A 23,674-nucleotide genomic window follows, 5' to 3' on the forward strand; every position below is an offset into this window, starting at 1 on the left:
TTATTTATAGTAGCCTGCCTGCCTTCTCCGAGAGCGTTACTTTTGAAGAACAGACCAATGTAAATAAGGACTTAAACACCACAGATCTATTTAAGGATTTGTTAGCAAATGGCCATTTGTGTTTCTGACTGCCGGAAATGTCCCAAGAGTCATCTTGCTGTAGTCATTTGGCTAGTAGTGGATCAGCTGTCTATCCTTGTTCATACTGATGGTTCTGAATCTGTTAGAGCCCATTCAGCTTTCTGGGTGAACTAACAATTCAATTCAAACTTTGCCTTATTCAGCACCCTCAATAAGTCAGGTGACTCTTGTTTAAAGGATCTCTTGTAAGAACCTCTGTTTCTGTTTACAGTGAGGATTGCTTTGTTTTTTGAGCTGTGAAATACTAGTTATGATCAGTCGCGTATCTAGCCCCTGATGTAGACCTTACCAGCTGCCCGCAATGTTTGGCTTGACGCTAACAAATTCTTGTTTAGGGTTAAGTATTCTTTAAGATGCTTTTACCATCTCTTTTTTTCAATGGGGTTTTTATATTTAAATGTCAACATCCTCCAGCTATTCACTGTGGGTTCTTGTAATTGAAAGGCTGTGCATATTCTGATCATAGAGTGATATGACACCCTGTAGTCTATTATGGAACAATGGGTTAATTTCCAAAGTACTGTTCTTGTGACAAGGAAATAATCAATATGTGTCTCTGTTCAAAGGGAGCAAAATAAAAATGTATACTGTATGTTAGTCGGATAGAATAAATGTCAGGGTTCTATCAGCACATGGTCAATCATCAAGGCTATCAGTAAGTACAGATCAGTGTTGTCTGGTATCCCAATCTATCTAATATTGGAGTTGGTGTTATGTTCTAGTCTCAGACAATGATGATATTACTGTGACCAAGTACAGTGAGAAATCTATTTAATGTAGTAAAAAAATGTTTTAATTTGTTTCTGATGGGTGCATATACAGAACCAATCTTCAGTCAAGCATTTTGATTGCTAGCTTTGTATAAACATAGCAGCCTTTAGGACACTTCCAGGTTTTTGTGATTTGAACATGTAAATTTTTACTACTCATGAGAAAAGCAAAATCTCTCCTACCCACTGGGCCCACGGCAGCTACCACTTTAACTACTTCTTGGATGGCAAGATGGGAACCACGTATGAGGGATAAAACAGGTTATGTACCTGTTTAAACAGTTCACAATCAAGAAGGCGATAGCGGACCTCATGTCTATGTGGTTATGATGAGTTTCTAATAGAGGAATAGTAGTGTTTACTTGATAATGAAGATGAGATTTACCTTCAATTAGCTAGAAGATCTTTAAACCAGAGATGGAGTGCTGTAGGCCGAAGAGACTTAACTTCATCTTTCATATTACTAATATTGTGTACAACAGGAGAAATTATTTTTTATATCTGACAATCCAGTCAGGACTTTTCTTTTTACACTTTGAAAGTTTCTTGTTGAAGCTTTATGTAGAAAAGCTATACCTCTAGCTGCCATATGCCTACTCTCTCATCATGTTTGGGGAGGGGGAGTCGGAAGTGTGTAATAATGGCACGTCACTATGCTAAAGGCCAACAATACAGCAGTAGCTGAGGCCAACTGCTTATCTTCCTTTTCTGATAATTCATCTTGGGGTATCCTTCAGTCTTTTAGGGGTACCCTGGACTTTTTAGTCTTTTGTGATGAATCTCATTTTCCATCTAGATGGTTTGTGAGGGGGAGGGATGTTTAGTATTGTGGTGATAATGGGTCCTATCTTGTATGTGCTTTTTTGTGATGGTCGCTGGCATTTTGGTTGGGATAGTATCCACTGGAAAACACCCTCTAGTTCTTCAGAAACAATGTAGTCTCTTGTGCACCATCTACTGTTATAATCATTACAGCTGGTTCTAGTAAACAACATTTGATCTCTCTCTTCCGCTGATTTGGGCGAAGAACTTTTTTTACGGGAAGGATATTGGTGTCCAAGATAAGTCTGCTGATATCTAAACTTAATGACTTTTGCATTGGAAGGCCATGTATTGTGAAGTGCCCTTTTTGGATGGTCATCCTCCCACTTTTTTGCTGCTAGATGCAGTGGTAATTGATCTGAACGTATGCTGGGTCCTGCTAACCAAGCCCAGCACCAATGTTCTTTCCTTTAAACTGTAACTGTGAATTAGAGCACCCAATTGGCAAAGGATTTTTACACCTTTGTAAGGCACTAGTATATGGGACCCGTGGTACCAAGGGAAGGGATGTAAAAGGGGCACCCGGGCTGCAGCACTTATAGCCACCCTCATTGCCCCGAATGAAACCAAGGTCTGCCATTTCGGCCCTTCATGAGCAGCTTGTCTGCTCGAGTTCGACCCTGCACACACCATGTGTGACAGGGTCACTTCACTGCATATAGTATACATCAGTCACCCCTAAGGTAGGCCTCCTATAGCCCAGGAGGCAGGGTGCAGTATATTATGTTTGTGGGAATATATGTGCAAGCATATATTGCCTGTGGTAGCGCTCTCAGCATAGTGACCAACCTTCCATAGGATAACATGGGCTGGACACCGGACACGCCCTAGATGTCCAGCTCCATTATGAAACTGTTTATTCCTTTAGTTTTTGGTATCAAACACCATGCTTTTTTAACCCCAAACACAATGGTGGTGTCAAGGTGTAACCAGCATGTACCTAGGTGGCACTTTAGATAGTGGCCACCAAGTTAACCCAGTGTTATCGTGTCTTGGTGACATTTTCAGAGTGTTTGCCACCAAGACAGAGATCTGGTCTCATGCGGGGGAGTGTGAGCCACTCCCAGAGGTCAGAGACAAAAACCTGTGTGAGCAGGAGGTGACACCTCTGCACACACAGGATGACGAGTGAATGGGCTGTCACCGTGATGAGCCTCAAAGGTTTAACCAGCACTGTTGGCCAAAGGAACTTGTCCGCCACTCGAGGACAAAGCCTCCCACTTCCCAAGACACTGTTTTTTTGCGGGCAGGTGGGAAAATTAGATATTCAGGAGACACTTACCTCCACGAGGCTGACCACTCCTCCAGGGTGTTGCAGCTGAGGTGTACAATCGAGGATGGTTTTGGCCATCTTGAATTAATGTAAAAAGCAGGTTCCGACACACACACAGGATGTAGTCGCTAAACGGGCTACTTGTCCTCTCACCCACCAACAACCCCCTAAATGTAGAATTCAAGGAGCACCCCAGTCACCACTACCTCAGATCTGACGTGATACCAAGAAGAGATCCAATTCCACAACAAGGTAGGACTCCACAAAGAAGAGGAGCTAAGCTTAGCACCTGCGGCAGCCACCTTGCAAGCTGGATTTCTATTAAGGCAAGAGGTTGGTTCCAAAAGGAAGGTGAACACTTCTTTAGACTTCACAAGAACTCCTTGGGCTGGAGGAACTCGTCCCCTCCAGTCGTCAGGCCCAAACCGTTAAATCCATGACCTTAAAAAGTGCCCGCTCAAAGTCACTCGCTAGGAGGCTTCCAGTAACTGTAGACCAGACCCTCAGCAAATCTCCGCTTTCTACGGCGTTCCCTGGTCCTCTGGAAGATTTCCTCCACGCAGTGCTTGCAGGTACCAGTGCTTGTTGGTGGTCAATCCAACTACAACCTGACTAACTCAACGCTTCAAGAGAAGGGATCCACCTGCACCAACAACCAACTACTCCAAAGTTAAGATCCTGCATCTGTTTTCACTCTCTCTTGGCACACCTGCCAGCACCAATTGCCACGGATTCTGTTCAGCACCAAGGATAGCCAGGAGCACCAAGGATAGCCAGGAGCACCAAGGATAGCCAGGAGCACCAAGGATAGCCAGGAGCACCACGGATAGCCAGAAGCACCTCTGCATCACAGTACTCTGATCCAGGTAGATCTGACCCGCCTGAAGACTCCTGGTCCAAGGCCAGCTCCTTGCTTGAATTCCAAAGGGTTTTGCTCAACTCGACCCACAACTACCTTTTTGCTAAGGTAGCCATTTAAAAAACACAAGTCTGATTGACAGCTCCGTTTGACAGCTAAAGTGCACTTCTGCATCCCGCTCCCCTGAGCCAGGAAAACTTATGCTAGCCGTTGTGAAATGGTCTAGGTACTCATGAGACCTTAACTCGAAGTGGGTTCCATTGAACTCACTATCTAAGTAACCGATTGCATATATGTGTTTTTCGCATTGACCGCAACGTTAAATGTTTTTCATTACAAAGTACTGATTATTGTAATGCTTGAAAATTGTTAACTCCGGTTATTCTTTATGTATCTACTTTTGTTTGGTGTCTAAAAAATATATAACTACCGGAGTTATTTTTATAAATTGGTGTCGGATTTCTCTCAAGTCGTGTCAATTACTTTTTGTCCATGTTGGTGATGTGAAATGCTTAACACGTGTTCCTCTAAGAAGCCTTTCTGCTCTTTGCCACTCTGTGCATTGTTCTAGTATTACATCGCAAGGCACCCCTGTAATACCACAATACTGTCACCTTTCAACACCATGTCTTTTCACAATGTGTAGGGGGCATCTGGCCTGCTGATGCCTCTGTATGCAGTAAATGTCTCCTCCAAGAGTGTGGGAAGAATCATCGCTGAAAGGCTAAGTCGTCCCCTTCCTCAGAAAGGCAAAAAACTCTCAGGGCATCCAGTCTTCCAAGTCTGTTACTTTTTCTGCAAGCTCCACAGATCGTCACACCAATTTTGTAGTGTTGAGATCTTATGTTCTTCCAAGACTGGTCGGGTTCTATTACAGTAGATTTACAACTGAATAATGCTTCAGAGAACAGAAACTCACACATACATGATTGTTTGATTATATGTTCCCTCTTGTTAGTAATATATTTCCATTGCGGTTATTGCATGCCGTCTACAGTCAGATTTGATGCTATAATTAAGTGCAGACAGTCGAGCTTTAGGCTCTTTATTTCGTACTCCAATCCACACACCAATATGATGAGATGGACACTCTTATGAGCGATTTTATGGTATTTATGTTATTCCACTGCATTCCAATCTTGACAATCAAGTGACAACAAAATCTTAGTTAAGAGTCTGGCAAGCCTTCAAACTACATGGAACAGTGCAGAGTTTTGAGCAAACATATCATCTGTGAATATCCCTGCAGTTGCTCCTCAACATTCTATAACAAGCATTTACAATGCAATGGTTTCGCCTTTGGAAAAGTTAGAGCTATTGGCATTGTAAATGACAAATTTTGTATTTATGTGTTGGTTTTGAAAACAGATAAATCAATGGCAGTGTCATTTACATTGCCATTAGCCTAGTCTCTCGCAAATGTGAGACCTATTGTACCCTACGGACGAGCTCAGCAGACAGCAATTACTACCACACACACACACACACACCCAGAGCAGCACACACCCCCAGAGCCACACACACACACACACCCCCAGAGCCACCCACACACACACACACCCAGAGCCACACACACACACACACAGAGCCACACACACACACACACACACACACACACACACACACACACACCCAGAGCCACCCACACACACACACCCAGAGCCACACACACCCCCCCCACCCAGAGCCACACACACACACACACCCAGAGCCACACACACCCCCCCCACCCAGAGCCACACACACACACACACCCAGAGCCACACACACACCCCCACCCAGAGCCCCACACACACACACACACACACCCAGAGCCACACACACACACCCAGAGCCACACACACACACACACACACACCCAGAGCCACACACACCCCCAGAGCCACACCCACCCACCCAGAGCCACACACACCCACTTTGCTCTTCTGAAATGTTGGCAAATTTAGGATGCACACAATATTTTTCACCAACTTGGAATGGATACTTTCTGGGCTATTCAATACTTCAATTCAGGTGTTTCTTAAAACAGTATTGTCTCAGCAAAGTGTATTTAAATCAGTAAAGAAAACAATGCCCACAATACTTTCTTTACTTGGGATGTTCTTGTAAATAGAGTTTTTGTGCGGTTCTGCCTCACGGGGGTTCCCTACCATAAACAGGCAAGAGGCTTATTAGAAATCAAAACGACCTTCCGGTCCACTGCGGGCCCCCAGGGGCGTTGTGCACAATGTACCTTGTTTCTTTAGGGCAGGAAAGAAGATATCCCTAGGCGGGGCCTTCCTGGGAGATCCGGCGGTTAGAGGGACGCCGCGGTGCGGGGCGTCTAGGCGGGACCTCGAGGGGGCACAGCGGAGGGTCCGGGGTGCAGGCGATCCTTCGTTGCGCTCAGGGGCTCCCAATGCAGAAAGGCGGCACGGAGCGGCCTGTGTGGATTCAAAGGCACAGGGCAGCTCGCAATGCGGCTCAGGTACGCCCCGTACTGGGGGCAAAAGGCAGGCTGGCGGGCACTCAGGCGGCAGGCGCGCCGTAACTTCACAGGGGACGCTGCAGGCTGGTGCGAGGCGTACTGCCGAGGGAACCAGGCGGTACGTCTCGGAAGGTTGAGTAAAGGCGGGCGCAGCTGGGTACGCTCCTGGCGTATGAGACGTACTTTCAGAGTACGTGCAGGGACAGGGCGCCGGCGTACGCTTTAGGCGTACGTTCGCGGCGCACCGGGGCACAGTGCAATTCCTCACGCTTCTAGCGTATGCGGCGTACGTGGCGTACCTTCAGAGTTTATGCAGGGACTCGAGGCGTACTGGGGCAGTATGCGATGCCGGTCGAGTCGCACCAGTAGAGCGGGTGCTTCGGGGGAGAAGTGAAGTGCAGGGCGGCTGGTACGCTCCAAGCGTACGAGTCGCACTTGGTCCTGCGAGACGGCAGATCTCCGTTGGCGGCTGAGACACAGCGGCCCTGGGCAGCAGAAGGGATAACGCTGTGTGGTGCGGTCCGGCTTTGGGGCAGTTCGTACTTCGGCTCGAGGATTGAGCGGAGACGCACGGTGCAGGCAGTACGGCACAGACTTACAAGCGAGTTAGGGTCTCAGGGCGGCCCCAGAAGTGCGGGTCCAGCGGCGGGTCAGCGAAAGGGTACCTTTATTGTTTTCGAATATATACACGGACAGCGGGAGGGGGTGCGGGGGCGAGAAGGGGCACACGGACAGCGGGAGGGGGGGCGGGAACGGGCACACGGACAGCGGGAGGGGGGGCGGGAACGGGATAAAAAAAGTAGTAAAAAATGCCGCTTACCTGCAAATCAAGGAAAGTGAAATCGCGCAGCCCACCCCTGCAAAGCACACGTTGGAAATGAAACAAACATGCCGAGACTAAAAAAAAAAAAAAACAACCGCCCACCACCGCATGACGATCACAAAGGGGCGGGATGAGTAAAAATCGCCGGAGCGCCCACGAATTTGCTCCGGAAATGACGAACAGATCTCTCTTCCAATGGCTAGCCTCCATTTATGGTGCTAGCCAATGGAAGAGAAGGCGGGACAAAGCCCCATACTGGTAAAAACATAAGCGAACGCCAGGCGAAACCTAAAAATACAGTTGTGTGGTTGCGTGCATGTGAAACTGATGGGTCTTTACCACAATAACAGGGGTACAAACTAGAGAGGTATCCCAGTAAGGGTGATGTTACTGAGTCCAGCATTGCAGTATTTGAGCAGAGTGTCCAACAGCATGGACAGTCTGAGACCAAATAAAAATGTAGACTGGGGTGCAATCAGCATCTAAAGTTTTTAGTGGTTTGGAGGGGAGGAAAGGAAAGGGAAGTCTATTATATGTCGTTGTTACAAATAAACGTAGTTGTCCCCTTGGATGTTTATGGACATCATCAGACTGCAACAGTCCGATCCAGGATAGGCGATGCCACACCAAGTGCGGTATCCGGTACAGCCTAGCTTCGGTCAGCAACTTAAGTTTAAAACAGGATCTACTGCTTCCTTTTGTCACTCCTGCCCATGTCAGGGATGGTTAGTTAGCAGACCTCATTGACTGGATGATGGTTGCACAAGAGGTGGCTTGCCACAATCAAAAAAGGTGACAAACACCATCAGCACCACCCGGTCACCAAAGGAAGATTCAGGGGTACCGTGTCTCAGTCATGCCTCTCACCGCTGATTCTGCAGTATTCCAAACGGTGGGGGTTATAGTTTGGTTTATGAGTGCAATATCGGCATTAAATTCTTCTCCCCATCAATTCTCCCATTTAGACACCTATGTCTGCTGAAAATATCACAGGTGTGTGGCAGGAAGTGTCAGAGGTGGGGGAAGAGGGGTGTAGATGGGTTTGCTCAAATGAAAAAAGCCCCTGCACACTGGATTGTCCAAAATTAAGGGTGGCATGGGGGAGCTGAACAAGAAGTCTGCCATCATTAGCACAGCAAAACTCCTCCTCTGACTGTGGGACTTATTTTCTTGTTGAGGTAAAAGCTTCAAGACTTTGACATCAAGGTTGTCTTTTCAAACTTCCAAAAAGAAAACGATCTGTGACGTTGCATCCTGTTCTAACAGAACGGTGTGCCTGTAACTATTATCACATAACATTTCAGATTATAAGTAAAAGTACAGCAACCAAATGACGTGGAGTCCATTTTGGTCCAGAAACATACACATAAATAACAAAGATAAAATGGCCAAAACAGACTGCTTTAGAAGGAGAAAATGCCTCCGGACAAAGTGACAAGAGGAACTGTACAGAAAAACATAAATGTAGACACTGCAACACAAATAGATCTGCCCAGTTAAGTTAATCACTTATATTGTACCGGTGCCCATTTCTAAAGGAGAAACATTTACATGAAAATGGCTGGTTGGAAAAACTGATCAACTGAGAATAATAAATAACCTTTTTGTTACCCATCCACGTGAAAACAGTTAGGTCAGATTAGGACAACGTATCGAATATGACACAAAACATGAGAAGATAAATCGGCTGCCAGCAATCTAGTACAACTGAGATGCATATTGTTCTTGGAATCTGTATCAAATATACAATAAAACATGTCTAACAAATAGTTCCAGAACAAAGCAGAATAAAAGAAATCCATAACATAATGGGATAACATGCACAAGCTACTAAACACAGCAGCACTTTCAGGGGGTGGAGTAGATTATTACCTGTAGCAATCCCTGGCGGCATGCAAATCAAAAAGACCACATCAAAATGGAGAAATTTAAGAAAGATGAGTGACAAACAGGAAAGGCTAACATGGCACAATTTTGGGAGATGCATTGCAAATACAGGTATGGTGTGGCTCTACTTTTAAACATTATCCTTTCTACTTGTTACAGTACTGTTAATTATACAATACTACTGGAAAGGATGAATTAATAGGCAGGCATAGCAGGAGCTGTGGTGGAATGAGTTCATTCATTTCTCACTAACCACAGTCAAACAAGCAAAGATCAGTAGTAGCATCCACATGCTCAGTATCTTGGGGTGCTCCCCAAGGAAAGTAATGCCCTTTGTGTCTACTGTTTAACATCTAATTGTGTCCCTGGCTTGGTTTCTTAAGCCGTACCAAGAGAACTTTAAATTTTAAGCTGATACAGCAATGCATTTCGGCCTGGGAAATGGTCCAGAGTATCAAACTAACATTACACTTCATGCTTGGTTCATGTTCTCCAACAATCACTGACCAAATCATTAGCACACCTGAACTACTGTACGGAAAATGCTACTTACCAGTATGCATCTGTTCTTGGCATGTCGAGCTGCAGAGTAGTACACTTTGCATAGATCGCCATCTGGTGTTGGCCTCGGATGCTTGCACCTTGTTGTTGTCTTGGAAGAAGTCTTTTGTGGTCACAAGATAGGTGACTCCTCCCTTGGACAATAGTGCGCATGGGCATCAACTCCATCTTCAGATTGTTTTTCGCCATGAAGGGAAAAGATGGAGTTTGCAAGAAATAGAATAGATGTCCATGTAAGTGTTTCTAATTAAGATAAAAATTGGAACAAATACAGGTCCCGGGAAGGAGGGCGGGCATGTACTACTCTGCAGCTCTACATGCCAAGAACAGATGCATACTGGTAAGTAGCATTTTCCGTTCGAGGCATATGAGCTGCTGATAGTACACTCTGCATAGACTGTACAGCAGTATCTCCCCTAGCGGTGGTCACCTGTATTTGTTGCAGTAGTTTGAAAAGTGTTTTAAGAACAGCTTGGCCCACACAAGCTTGTTGCTTGGCCTGCACATCAACACAATAGTGTTTGGTGAAGGTGTGTGTAGTAGACCAAGTTGCTGACTTACAAATGTGTTCTAGGGGAATGATCCCTAAGAATGCCATGAAAGCCCCTAGTTTGCGTATTGAATGTGCTCTAGGGGGAACTGTTAAAGTGTGTTTTGCTTTTTGGTAGCAAGTTTGAATACATTTGACTATCCACCTGGCAAATCCTGTTTTGGAGATGGGGTTGCCTTTATGAGGTGGAGAGAAAGATACAAAAAGTTGTTTTGTTTTCCTAAAGGGTTTAGTTCTGTCTATGCAATAAATGAAAGCTCTTTTGTCGTCGAGTGCATGAAGAGCTCTTTCTGCTACTGAATCAGGGTTTTGGAAAAACACTGGTAAATCTATTGATTGATTAAGACGAAGAGCACAAATTACTTTTAGAAGAAATTTTGGATTTTTTCTAAGAACCACTTTGCTTGGATGTATTTGCAAAAATTGTTCTTGTATGGTTAAAGACTGGATTTCACTCTCCTAAGAGATGTGATTGCGACAAGCAACGCTACTTTCCATGTAAGGAATTGTAATTCGCATTTATGTAAAAGGCTCAAATGGGGGACCCATGGTCTAGTAAGAACAATGTTCCGGTTCCACACCGGAGATGGTGGCAGTCTGGGTGGAATTATCCTTCTAAGGTCTTCCATGAAGGCTTTGATAGCAGGTACTCGAAACAATGACAAATGTCTGTTTTGTAGGTAGGCGGTAAGGGCAGCCAGATGTAATCTAATGGATGAGTATGCATCTTTGTAGAGGGAGCAAATAGCAAATAATGTTTTGTATTGAAGCATCTAATGGGTCAATTTTGTTGTTTTTGCAGTAAATAACGAATCGTATCCAATTGGCTGCATAGCAAGCTCTAGTAGTGGGACGTCTGCCTTCTTTAATAATATTCATACAGTCTGGTGGGAGGGTTAGGTAACTGAACTCTAGGACTTCAGGAGCCAGATCACAAGATTCAGTTGCACTGGCTCTGGGTGCCTTATTTGTCCATGGTTCTGCGTCAGCAGTTTTGGGGAGAGACGTAATTTTTCATGAGGGACTACTGATAGTTCGAGTAGTGTTGTGAACCATGGTTGCCGGGCCCATGTGGGAGAAACTAGGATCATTTTGAGAGACTGTTTGAGCTTTCGTACTACTAGTGGAAAGAGTGGGAGTGGCGGAAAAGCTTACGAAAAACTGCCTTGCCAGCTCATTCATATTGCATTGCCCTTGGAGAGCGGGTGTAGGAACCTGGTGGCGAAGGTTGGGCATTTTGCGTTTGCGTGTGTGGAGAACAGATCTATGTCTGGTTGACTCCACATTTGGAAAAAAGGTTGAAGAACTTGTGAATGAAGTTCCCATTCGTGTATTTGTTGAGTCTGCTAATTTAACAGATCCGCTATCTGATTGCTTACGCCTGGGAGATGTTCCACCAGAAGATATATGTTCTGTGGAATGGCCCATATGCTTTGCGCTAGGCGAGAGAGCTGCAGAGAATGTGTTCCTCCTTGCTTTTGTATGTAATACATTGCTGTCATATTGTCCGTCCGGAATAAGACAGTCTTGTGGAGAATATGTACTTGGAATGACTTTAAGGCTAGAAATACTGCTAGTAGTTCTAGGTAATTGATGGGGAGCATTTTTGTTGGGTGGTCCACCTGCCCTAAATTGTATGGTTTAGAAGATGGGCTCCCCAGCCAGTGAGTGATGCTTCTGTTAGTACTATGTGTGGAACCGGCTCCAAGAAGGGCCGCCCTTTGGACAGGTTATGTGTGTTCTACCACTGCAGAGAGCGATGTGTGCGGCTGTCCACCAACAGCAGATCTGTAAGTTGTCCTTGAGCCTGGTTCCACTGATGTGCTAAACATTATTGTAAAGGGTGCATCTGAAGTTTTGCGTGAGGTACGATGAAAATGCAAGAGGCCATCATTCCTATGACCTACATAAACACTTGTGCTGGGAGATAGTGTTGGGGCTGAAACTTGCTGATGGGGGTTGCATGTTGGCTATCCTGGCTGGAATGGGATATGCTAGAGCTTTGCAAGTGTCTATTGTGGCTCCTAGATACTGATGTGTGTGGGAGGGTTGAAAGTGAGACTTGGTGTAGTTCAGTGTGAACCCCAAGTTGTGCAACTGTTGAATTGTTTGAGAAGTGTGATAAACACACTGGTTGTATGAGTTGGCTTTTATCAGCCAATCGTCTAGGTATGGAAATACATGAACTTGCTGTCTTCTCAAATGTGCTGCTACTACTGCAAGGCACTTTGTGAACACCCTGGGTGCTGTGGTCACTCCAAATGGAAGGACCTTGAATTGATAGTGCTGGCCGTCCACTGTGAACCTGAGGTATTTTCTGTGAGCAGGGTGTATGGGAATGTGGAAGTAGGCATCCTTGAGATCTAGTGTGAAAAGGAAGTCGCCTTGTTGAAGCAGTAGAAGAACCTGCTGAAGAGTGATCATGTGAAAATGATCTGATTGCATGTACAAATTGAGAGGTCCGAGGTCCAGTATTGGCATTAGGGTCCCATCTTTTTGGGAGAATAGGAAATACAGGAAGTAAACCCCTGTTCCCTGATGTTGTATGGGAACTGGTTCTATTGCATTTTTTGAAGAAGTAAAAGAACCTCTTGTTTGAGGAGTGTTAGATGTTCCTTGGACATTGAGCGCTGTTTGGGTGGTATATTGGGTGGAGTAGCAGTAAGTTCCAGGCAGTAACCATATTGGATAATTTGTCTTACCCACCTGTCTGTAGTGATGGAATTCCAGACAGGTTGGAACTGTGATAGTCTGCCTCCGACTGGAGTGGAATGGTCTGGAGGAAAGTCACTGTTTATTACTAAGGGAGGTGCGAGTGTTATTACCTTGGCCTCTTCCCTTGTCGTTGTTTCCCCTGTATCCACCTCTAAAATATCCTCTGTTGGGGTATGTTTGTGTGGTGTTTTTTGTATGAAGCAGTGTCTGTATAGATGTTTTTGGCTGCTCCCCTATAGAAGGAGCAACGAAAGGAACCATGTGGGGATGGAGACTGCAATGCTCCCATGGATTTAGCAGTCTGTGTCCTTTTTCCTTTTTCTCAAGATCGGTGTCTACAGCCGGTCCAAAAAGCTGTTGCTGATTGAAGGGCTGATTGAGGATAGTTGTTTGTACCTCCTGCTTAAATCCAGAGATGTGTAACCAGGCATGCCGTCTGAGTAACACGCTAGTGTTAATGGCCCTAGAGGCAGTGTCTGCTGCATCAAGGGCACATCTGATTGATGCATTAGTTATTAACTTCCCCTCCTGAATCAAATCATTAGCCTTGGTCTTATATTGATCAGGTAAATGTTGCAATAGGGTTTCTAGTTGGTCCTAGTGAGCCCTATCATACCTAGCAAGTAATGCTTGTGTGTTGGCTTTTCACCAATTATTAGCAGCTTGGGCAGCTATTAGTTTGCCAGAAGCATCTAATAATTTGGACTGCTTGTCTGGAGGTGGTGTGTCACCGGAGGTTTGAGAGTTGGCACATTTTCTAGCGTTAGTTACCACTAGGGAAACTAAAGAGAGCTGACCTTTGATGTAGGCGGGATAACTGAGAGCGGGCTTATATTTTTTTAGGATTCTAGTCCTAACAGGGTCTTTGAATATGTCAGGAGCATGTTTAATTACACATTTTAACATTGGCAGTGTTTGTACAGTCTTTAGTGATTGTTCAAAGGTGTCTAGTAGAAAATCCTCCTCTGCAGGGTCTGAATGCATTGGGACACCATGGTATTGAGCCGCCCTATTTTCAAGTTGGTTAAAACCAATATTGTCATCTGGGGGAGATGGCTTTGTTGGATATGCATGAGGATTAGGGAGGTCTAAAGGATCTACTAGGTCATCATAATCATCCCAATCATCCTGTGGTACGTCTGTATCATTATCAGGGTCATCAAAAGGGTCAGGTTGTGTCCATCATCCCCTAAATCATCATCACTGGGTGGTAGTGGTGAGTTTGGTGGAAGTATAGGAGAATGTGGAGGAGAGACAGGTTTAGAAGGAAGAACAGGAGAAGAGGGTTGCAAAGGTGAAGTAGCACAGTCCTTTACAGGCACTGCAGGAATGCCTGGGGTGTCCAATTTCCTTTTGTTGAGTGGAACAGTAGACACTTGTCTTTTGGGAGTAGGTTGCGCTCCGTGCTTCGGTGCCGAAAGCGCCTGTGGGACAGATATGCGGTTTGCTCGGTCCTGAGCTACCGGAAGGCTTGTCTTTGAAGTCGAGGGAGGGGCATTTGAAGCTTGTTTTTGGTCGCGACTGGGGCCAGCAGGCGAAGTTTTGACCAGGGCCTTCTTTTTTGGAGGTGGGTTTGGGGCAGGGGCAGTTGTACTCACTCATTGACCTGGAGTGATGAGATGGTCTGAGTCGGAGGCCCAGCGGCCCAAGTCGACAACCAGAATTGAGTATTTGAGGCGCGCGTCGAAAATCACGCGATCGAAAACAATACCGTCGAGTCTAAGATGGTTTTGTGCGTCAAAAAGGTTTGGAGAATATGGTGCCGAACCGGAGTGCAGAAGTTCCATCCGAAACCGATGGCGGAAAAAAACAATCTGAAGATGGAGTCGATGTCCATGCGCACTATTGTCCAAGGGAGGAGTCACCTATCTCGTGACCACAAAAGACTTCTGCCAAGACAACAACAAGGTGCAAGCATCCGAGCCCAACACCAGATGGCGATCTATGCAATCTGCAGCTAATATGCCTCGAACCATCTATTAAGATCTACTTAAGTAAATAATTGTCAGGGTTCAAAGAACAAAATGTTCCTTAACCTTCACAAGCAGGACCGCATCTAACTGGCACTAAGGCCAAACACTGGCTTTCAGCAGAGTCCAGAGTTACATTTAAGTGTTATAGAAAACAGTGGTCCTTAAAATTGTATATGCCTTACATTACTTAATATATAATAAATGTCAGGTATGATAAAGTTTGTGGTTCAAAACACCTTTTTTATATAATCATCAAATACTCAAGACTCTCATTAAATATAAGTGATAAAAGTGATTGGTGCTCACGCGTGATGCACACTGTGGTAAGAGTTAATTTCAGTGCATAACACAGTGTGCCTCCATACAGCCAAAACAAGTAAAATAAAAATATTCATTTTTGAGATCGTATGTGTGACGGCATTTTGATCCCTTACAATTACGAAATCCTCATCAGGACAGAGTAAGAAAAATCCTGGGAAAGAAGTGCTGCAAAGACATGAAAGAGAGAAAAGAGTGAAGTGAGGGAATACAAGTCCTTACTATATGGGTGCAAAACAGACAGTACTTACAGAGGTGCAAAGATGGCCTAGTAGAGGAAAAGGAAAAAGAAAGCAAATCGATTAATTGTAGCTGGGCCATTGTAATGGGTGAAAAAAGTTACAAAAGAGTGCCAGATGACTAACTCAGATTAAAGCACTAAAAAAGGGAACAGGACAAAGATGAGCTGGTCTAAAAAGTAACTGCACAATGTGCTGGGTGGGCAAAAAGGGGGGAGGGTGTGGGGGGTCAGATGGCAATTGTCAAACACAAATGGACATTCACAACCAAAATGGCAGGGTATGTAAGGAGGAATACCTGTGCCCACAATTCTGGCACGTAGAAAAATGCAAGCGTTACAAGATGGTGAACCCAAACAGCAAGTCAATGATTAACGAAATATAAGGGGAAACCAGTCAACAGGAAAACTGGAAGGGAAGAAACCAAAATGGAGCTGCAATGGTGGAAAAGATAAGGAAATCATTGCACTGACAGTGGTCCAAAAGTTGTGCGAAAAGGGGGACAGGGCCAAAGAAAGCCCTGTTCTACGCGAACATACTAAGATCAGGCAACTGAGCTAGTGTCCCAAGATTTATGGCTCCATGGGCAAGGAAAGATTTAGGGAAAACAATGTTAGAAACAATACAAATATTATATTTTAGGATTTGGCAAGGTCCCCAAACTCTTTTGAGGGATTTTCACGATTGCCTGAATCACAAATTGAATTTCTAGACCTTCTAGTGCGAGCTGAAAACAATAGTCTTTATACCGCTTTATACAGGAAACCAACAGAGAAGAACACTTTGCTATTATACTTGAGCAACCATCCCGGATCTCCCAAAGACTCTCTACCCTATGGGCAGTTTCTCAGAACTAGGTGAAACTGTAAACAGACTTCTTTAAAGAGCTGTCTAGGCAGTGCTCAAGGGAAATGGTGCTTTCTCCATCTAGAACTGTACTGAAGCCCCGCCTCTTCAAGCAACAGTTTATGGTCAAGTTTTAGAGGGACAAGCTAAGACAGTATAGGTAGATGGCTTAAGTTGAATGTTTGTAACTGTTTTATAAACTGAACACGTCTACTATTTATCTTCTCTTCCCATGCAATCTCTAGCTTTCTGCAAGTTCTTCTATGCAACACAGATTTGTGCTGTCCACAAACTGTCAGCAACATTTCCCTAGAAAGTTGTATATAACCCTCACCATTTCACCTGGCAAATGTATTCCCTACCCCACTAAAAGCAAAAAATAATGGATGTATGATGTCCACTTACTTACCACTGTTAGAACTGTACAGAACATACCACGTTTTCCCATTTATCACTGCCTTCAGAAATTCTTGGCAGCTCATAGATTCACTGAAAAAGGTATCGGACAGTGAAGTAATGCCCACGTGGGTCATTCAACAGCATGAGACATTTCCTTTCCTTCATGAATCTTTACTGAAATACAAATACCACAAGCATTCCCAAGACCTCTCTTAACCATCCCATGCGTTCTGGTTATGCACTTGAACAGAGGTGTAGACTATCCTCCCACAAACTGGCCGTTCCTCCTCAAGGTAATCCAGATTTATCACAGCCTCAGCTTGTTGCCCTGTGATAAGTCTCCAGTTCAAACACACCTACAACGTTGGTCTTGCAGGAGCCTACTTTATCTTTTGTACACTACTATTAGTCTGCTTTGACAGAACGTCTAAGGTACCTTGTTTTTGTCCCACACGGTCTAGAAGTTCAACATCATGCCTCATGCCAGACATCTCACCTAGAACCAGATGGTCAAGAAATATTTAGAGTCCTGGGTTTTACTTTTGCAAATCCCTACAGATGTGGTCAGTCTAACTGGTTCAATAAAGTAATTCTCTACTACAGTTCGCTACTTCAACACCTAAAGCTGACAAAAGAGCAGAAATTAAATCATAGTGTCTTTACAATGTGGAAGTTGTTGGAAACCAACCCTTTTCTTTTCATTTCTGACAGCAGTAAGCAAATACAGATTTTACATACCATATGATAGATTCCAGCCATAAAACTAAAGGTTCTCCATAATAACCTCAAGTAAAGCAAATGATGACTCATGTTAATGATACGGTTTTGGAATGCTGTGCTTTGATGTTTACTTATACATAAGAGCAACTCGCTGAGACCTGGTTGGTGCTTTAGAAAACTTAAAGATTAACAATATCAATGTCTCTATTTTACTACAGATGTGAATGCAAGGGAATATTAAAATTTGGTATGTATGCTCCTTTTCACAAAAATAGTTAAGACTGTAAAACGTGTGAGTTTTAAGTTTTTGTTCTCTGTATTCACTGATCAGCTAGTGCACTGGATTACAAAACCTATGAGATTTTACTTGTACGGACCTCTTGCTAAAATAGTGGGCTTTAAAGATTATAAATATCACAGCCAAACTCCATGCTCTTAATGCATTATTCAAAGTGAAGTTCTACATGAGATAGCTTGATTTATGATTTGTGACAATTCAAATATATTAAAGATTGTAAATAGGGTAACATTAAATTAAATGGGTAATTCTAGAGCAAATAACTGATAAATGATGCACATATTTTTTTTAACTTTCGAGCAAACACATCAGCTCCGCTCCATGCAACTGTCAAACAGTAGGGAATGCCTTTGACAAGATGAGAAACCATTTATTGGAACAAAATATCGAACAACCTACGTAATGAACATGTATGTACTCTAACACTACCCAGTGGCTACATTCTAGCACATTCCCTCACTGCTATGAACAACACCCGTCGAGGACAACATGGAAGCATTTAGAGAGTACTAGATTTAAAAGAAGAAAAAAAAAACTTTCAGTGAACTGCTCCAGTTTCATATTTAAAATCAGAAGACAAGAGAAGGGATGGAAACGGAGTAAACGCTGATGCAAGCTGTGCATATGATACTAGCCTCCTAATCTTGTACTAAAGCTCGGAAAATCCCCATTGTGAAGCACTGCTTAAACTGTACAACTTTGGAACGGGTATCTAGAGACAAATGTTTAAGCAGCTGTCTAAAAAAATCTCTCTATGTGGATATGCTTTGAGGATTTTCGCAACAGTGAATCTATTCCGACATTACAATGGAAAACAATGTCAATTATTCATAGCAAATTTCCCTTGACTTGCACTTCAAGCAAATACATAACGACTAAAATTATTATTCCCAAAGCCAATGAGAAGGTTTTAAAATTTTGGAATGATACACATTCCAAACGTTATCATTAACACATTCCTCACATCATTTTCGATGCTTTCCTTAATATGGACTTTGGTAATGCGAGCATCTACATACTACTACCCCATGAGACCTCCCTCAAAGCTCCCATATATATCCCATCCAATTTCAATTTTTGTAGAAAACTTCTACGATATTTTATCCACAGCTTCACTCTACACACTTATATGATGCCCAAAGTTGTGTAGATTTATTAAGTGAGATTACTCAAAAACTGGATAACGCAAGCTGGTTTTCAAGACCGAGTATATAGAAGGACCCAAAAATCTGTTTATAAAACTTGCCTTCAGCCATAAATTCGTGGTCGAAAACTGTGAGGAAATCATTTATAGCAAGGGCCAACTTGAAATTCTTCACTTTTTAGTTAAGCCAGCAGATACAGCCACTCATTCACCCACCCACCTGAGAGGCCTTCATCAAGGGCTCACAACCTAATTCTAGCATGCAGCATGTTAAAGGTTTGTGCGCAGGAGTCCAAAAGAAACTGCACACCGTTCTTCAAAAGGGAAACAACAAGACTTGTTATAGGCCTGATAAATTATTGTCTGCAAAACATGCACTGCATTACATGGGCAAATCCTACTCCAGATTAAAAATTGTGTGTCTCACTCACATTTTCTCCCAATTACTTAAAGAAATTCAGGGACAGCCCTATTAAAGCCTTGTTTTTTGAGTGTCTACTCCTTGCTTTTCCTTCGTTTTGATAACTTTACCCTTGTTTATTTTCCCATTGCTTTTCCCTCATTTTCACTGCAATCTCCTTGCTTTTACTCCTGTTTTATAAGTGCCTTCTCCTTGCTTTTCCCTTGTTTTTACTTTCTATTGCTTTTCCTTTCCCCCATTTTTTGAGTACCTTCTCCTTGCTCTTCCCTCGTTTTCACTGTTTTCTCCTTGCTTTTTCTCATTTTTTAATAAAATTTATTTTATTGAGGTGTCAGAACACAGAAAAGAAAACAAGCATAATTCCATAAACAACAAACAGAAAAAAGCTGTGGCTGATACCCCGTTATTTTTTCCAATGTTTCTTTACCCCCTTCAACCCCCCACCCAGGTGGATCCCTCTGTCAATAGAACCAAATTCTGAAAACCCAAGAGAAAGGAATTATAAAGAGAGGAAAAATAAATAAATAAATATATATATATATATATATATATATATATATATATATATATATAAAAAAAATATATATATATATATATATATATATATATATATATAATACAGATATATATATATATATATATATATACACACACACATACACATATATATATACACATATATACACATATATCAAACAACAGAAGTATTTCAAGACACAGTATTAAGCCAGTTAGTCAGAGGCAGCCAGAGCTTCTCTCCTTTCTCTCTTGCCCGTCTTCCCTTCCTCCTCACGACCGCTATCTCCCAATTATATATTGATAGAAGTTTATTAAACCAAACATATTCGGACGGCGGAACTGCATCAAGCGATACCGTAGCTAAACAGACGATATACCGCCATAACAATAAACACAAATTTTCTATCATTTTCATCCATAGCTTGGTTAGGTATTCCCAGCTTTATGGCCTGCGGAGTAAGTATCACCATATAGCCCAATATAGCCCCCAGCCTTTGTTCAATTTTCAATAATAACTCGGAGAGGCCCGGGCATGTAGCAAACATATGTGTACTATCCGCGGCCACCACCCCACAGCGAGGGCAATGTATCCGGGTAGTACCCCCCTATCTATGTATACGAGCGGGAGTCACATACAAATTACACCAGGTCTTAAAACACTGTACTTGCAAATCTGCAGATATGCAAGTTGTTTGACTAAACAACAAAGAGTCCTCACAATCCCTCTGCCCAGCCTGTATCACTGTTTGCCATCTATCGAAATGCTTAGAAAGATCATCCACCATTTTTTCCTTAATAGCTTTGTAGATGGCAGCGGTTTGCGGTGGATTAACTTTATGCAAATCAAAAAGAGGGATTTGTTTCCTGTTCTGGCATTTTTTCTCAAAAAAATCATGAATTTGTAGGAATTTAAAGAAATCCTTATTCCCTATGCCAAATCTATGTTTGAGAGCCTCAAAGGAGAGTAAATTATCACCAGAAAAAAGATACCCTATACAGTATATATCTCTATCCCCCCTATCTTCTAAGCATCATTAAAGATTTCCGAGCATATAGCATTATATTTGGCTAGAGGGGAAAACCTATGCAACCGGGCAATTCGAAACCTTTTCCTAACTGCGGTCCAGACTTTATAGACTCCTATCAAAACCTTAAACTTGACCCTCTTATAATATGCAAAGTCAATCTGCCGCAGTAAAAGGCCCCTGGCTTCTACCCCGCAGATGAGTTGGAAGATAGAGATTTCAGAATTGTCCGGATTGTATCCATTTATCAACTCGCCAGAATACTTCAAGGTGGTGGCCCAATAATAAGTTTGGAAATTGGGGCCAGACCAGTCCCACGGATCTCTAGGTAGCGTCATAAACCTTAATGCCCGTCTTGGGCGCTGCCCCGCCCATAGAAACCACGAGACGGCCTGATCAAATTTCCGAAACCATTGCTTATTAAATTCCAGGGGGATGGCTCAAAAATAATAAAATATCTTGGCCAAAAAAATAACTTTAGTAACATTACTCCTACCCATAAGCATCAGATAAAGATTACTCACCCTCTTGGTATCAGATATCATTTTAGCTAATAAAGGCGCTAGATTTAAATCTACTATATCAGTAGGGATGGAGCTTATCTCGACCCCTTAGTACCTTGCATTTGCTACAATCCGTTGGTCAACGAGGTCCACTTTTTCACTGATAACTATTTGGGTTTTACTATCATTCATATGATAGCCGGAGACTTTGCCAAATCAGGATGTTAACGCGCCTAACTCCTCCAAAGCCTGCTGTGGTGCCGACGTGACTATAGCTAAATCGTCAGCATAGCCTAAGATTTTCACCTCTCCGCCTCGAGCATAGACTGATAATATTGCCAGGCTCTCTTGTATTAATCTAATTAATGGATCGATCTAGATTGCAAATAACAGGAGAGAGCAGGGGCACCCTTGTCTGGAGCCCCGGCTTTTTCTAATTTTTTGAGTACCTTTTCCTTGCTTTCCCCTCATTTTCTTTGCTTTCTCCTCATTTTTCTCATATTGCCGCTCCTGCCTGCCGCCTTTTTCTCGCCCTTCGCATCCCAGTACCCTTCCTCGTGATAGGACCTACTTAATTGAGGCCACAGCGCGGAGCCAGGTCTTGCTCTCCTTGTGCTGCTGCATCGCTCTTGTCTTCTCGGAGCTTTTCCCACATTTTCACTGCTTTCTAGGTGCTTTTCCCCCTGTTTTCGGAGAGCCTTCTCCTTGCTTTGCCCTTGTTTTCACTGCTTTCCCCCTTGCTCTCCCCCATTTTTTGAGTGCCTTCTCCTTGCTTTCCCTTCATTTTCATGGCTTTCTCTCCCCCCCGTTGCTTTTCCCTTGTATAACTTCTTACGCCTTGCTTTTTCTGCCGTTTTTTAGTGCCTTCTCCTTGCTTTCCCTCATTTTTCACCGCTTTGTCCTGGCTTTTTTCCATTTTTTGAGTGCCTGCTCATTGCTTTCCCTTCGTTTTCATTGCTTTCTCCTTAATTTCCACCCTTTTTGAGTGCCTTCTCCTTGCTTTCCCTCATTTTCTTTTTTCTTGTTTTTTTGCCACTCCTGCCTGCCTTCTTTCTCCCACCTAGCCCCGCCTACTGCCTCCCTGCACCCCTTCCTCCTCCCAGGACCTACTTAATGGGGGCCGCAGCACAACCCCGTTTAACAGGCCCCAGTGCCAGCTCTCCCATTCTGTTGCATTGCTCTTGCGCCTGCTTTCTTCTTGCTGCTCCCTGTTTTTTTAGTGCCTTCTCCTGTCTTTCCCTTCGTTTTCATTGCTTTCTCATTTTGTTCCTCCGTTGCCTCTTCCTTGCTTTTTGAGTGCCTTCTCTTTGCTTTTCACTGTTTTCCGTTGCTTTTCCTTCATTTTTGGGTGCTTTCTTCTTGCTTTTCCCTTGTTTACACTGTTTTCTCCTTGCTTTTTCCCCTGCTTTGAGTGCTTTCTCCTCGTTTTCATTGCTTTCTCCTTGTTTTTTCTACTCATTTTTTGAGTGCCTTCTCCTTGTTTTATACCTCGTTTTCACTGCTTTATCCTTGCTTTCCCCCCGTTTTTGCTTTTCCCTCGTATTTCATTGATTTCTCCTTGTTTTTCGGCCATTTAAAAAAAAAAAGTTACAGCGCCATAGGACCTTCGTGGGTGATTTGCCACGCTTTATAAATCCTTGACTGTTCGAAATCCAGCCATTTAGCTCTATTTTTACTTCACATATTTACGTGATTGACTAAAATCGGATCACCATTTGATATCTTATTTCACTTAGTCCTAATGTTTGATATCTCTTCCTCTCCAACATACACCTTAACTCACAACCGTGCCATTCACCTTTTGTTGAAAGCCTCCCTGCTGGTCACGTAAAAATGCCACCCTTGTCTAGTTTAAGAAAATGCTGAGCGGGGATTTTATTATTAGTGTATTATAAAAGCATATGGAGGTGCACCAGGAAAAGAAGTCCATTCATGTATATTTTGACAAATTCTTTATTTTCCCATCAACATTTCTTGTTTCACATACATAGTCCAGCCAATGCATTTCGTTCCATAAACGGAACTTCATCAGGGCTTAATATCTTGTGAAAGTATGTAGTATCCCAGTTAGGTGCCACATCAAAATTCTAGCTGTGTGCGCTGGTAAATAAGGTTTCTCACGGGGCAATGCGATGCCCCCCTGAATGTTAACCTGATAAGTAACAGTCTTCCCAGTCTGACGTAGTTCTGTAAACATGTGTATTACATTAAAATGTTGCACTGTTTCACATTCTTGTAGCTGCATACTGATGATCCTCAAAGCCAAATTATAAAAATACAAATTATTCTTGTTAGCCATATTAGGTAACTTTCCCAACCACTGGACTCATTTATAGAAAATGTTTACCACAAGACATTTTAATTAAGAAATTTGATGCTGAATACACATATAAATGTACAA

The 23,674-nt window shown here is 43.2% G+C and overlaps 1 protein-coding gene across 1 annotated transcript in view; it reads right to left on the reverse strand.

Moving 5' to 3' along the window:
- The window catches only part of DENND4C (DENN domain containing 4C), a 1,285,018-nt gene that overhangs the window by 305,636 nt on the left and 955,708 nt on the right, over positions 1 to 23,674 (reverse strand). The gene's annotated exons all lie outside the window — the stretch shown is intronic.

Source organism: Lissotriton helveticus, chromosome 2_1 (assembly GCF_964261635.1).
Source record: "Lissotriton helveticus chromosome 2_1, aLisHel1.1, whole genome shotgun sequence".
NCBI lineage: Eukaryota > Metazoa > Chordata > Amphibia > Caudata > Salamandridae > Lissotriton > Lissotriton helveticus.